Source organism: Chrysochloris asiatica, unplaced genomic scaffold (assembly GCF_000296735.1).
Source record: "Chrysochloris asiatica unplaced genomic scaffold, ChrAsi1.0 scaffold00089, whole genome shotgun sequence".
Classification (NCBI taxonomy): Eukaryota; Metazoa; Chordata; class Mammalia; order Afrosoricida; family Chrysochloridae; genus Chrysochloris; species Chrysochloris asiatica.
The window spans coordinates 908859-910519 of NW_006408607.1; positions in this window are offsets into that span (position 1 = coordinate 908859).

The following is a 1661-nucleotide window of genomic DNA, read 5'->3' on the forward strand; positions in this document are numbered from 1 at the left end:
GGGGATTGTAACCATGGCAATGATAGGATATACGATAGAATGAATATAAAACCAATGTTCTCCCATGTAAACTATCACATAATTCACAATAAAACATTAAAAAGCAACAACAACAAAAAGACATAGTCATGACTTTAAAGTCAACATTTTAATAAAAAATAAAAATCTAAAGGTGCAAAAAACAAAAACAACAACAACAACAAAAAACTAGTAGCATAACATTTTGCATGACAGAAATACACAAGTCACACAGTATGACAAGCTGAGTGGTGGGTAATAATAATGGCTGTATAATAGTCTGCTAAGATGAGTCCTGGTATGGTGCAGTGGGTTAGAGTGCTGGATTGCAAGGTTGGTTTGAACTGCAAGTTGTGGTTCCCGCTCACCAGCCACTCCTCAGGAACCCTACTATGCATCAGAACTGATTTGACAGCACTTAACAACAGCAATAACAATATGAAGTAATTTTTTATGTATTAATTTTAATATTAAAAGATGCATAGGGGCTTATAATTTATAGTCTAACAAGTGAATCTATGATAGGCATCTTCACATAGAAAGCTACAGTGTCACTATGAGTCAGAACAGACTCGATGGCAGTTAACAACAATTAAGGAAATGGATCAAAAGTAAAATATGTTATAGTTGTTTATCATATTGACAAGTTACTTTTCAGAAGGACTGTATAGTTTTAAAGTCCCAGTAGCCACATATGCTCTTGTTGTATCACTGTCACTTTGATAGCACTATCATCATTTTTTTTTTTTTTTTACTTTTAGAAATTTGAGTGGCTTAATTTTCATTCCTTCTATTTCTAATATTTCCTTTTAGTAATGGATGGCTTTTAAAAAAGCAACATATTTCAGTTAGTAATATTCTATAACACAAGACAAGTCATTTCTAAAAGACGACCATCAGAGTAAATCACAGTAGGAGAAATGAACAAGGTAAGTTCTGAATTGGAAGCAGAAGGGGAACAAATTCTTCAGTGTAATAACTGTAAGTGCCTACTACATGCTGGTGAAATCACATTCATGAATATTAGATATAAAAGATGAAAAAGGCACAAAATTATCACCTTGGAGCTGAAGAAATTATTGTTTCTCTGAACTGAGTTTATCCTTGAGGGAAATTATTAAAGAGTCTGTATTAAGATTTTGTTTGAGTTGTTGTTGTTAAGTGCTGTCAAGTCGTTACTGAGTCATAGAGACCCTGTGAAGGGTTTCCAACAAAAGGCTGGTGGGTCAGGACCAAAAGCAGAAAAACTGAGCCAAAGTTCATTCACAAAGATTAGAAATGGTGTGTTTAGCCTGTATTTAATTTAACTTTGTAAAAAAATTAGACACCACTGGTGATTTAAAAATAGACATAACTGAAATTAGGCTCAAGTGATACCAAGGAAGCTAATTGCAAAGGAGCGAGATCTGGTAATGCAATTATTATGTGCTCAGCTGTTAAAGGAAATGTTTTCAGTTCAAACTCACTAGATGACATCACAGGAGAAAGACCTGATAAAGTTGTTATTTGTCTTTAAGTAAGTCAATGTACAGTGGTGGTGGTGGTGGTGTGCCATGGAGTGGGTTCTGAGGCTGTAAATCTTTATGGGAGCAGAAAGCTTCACCTTTCTCATGTGGAACACTGGTAGTTTCAGACTGCTGACA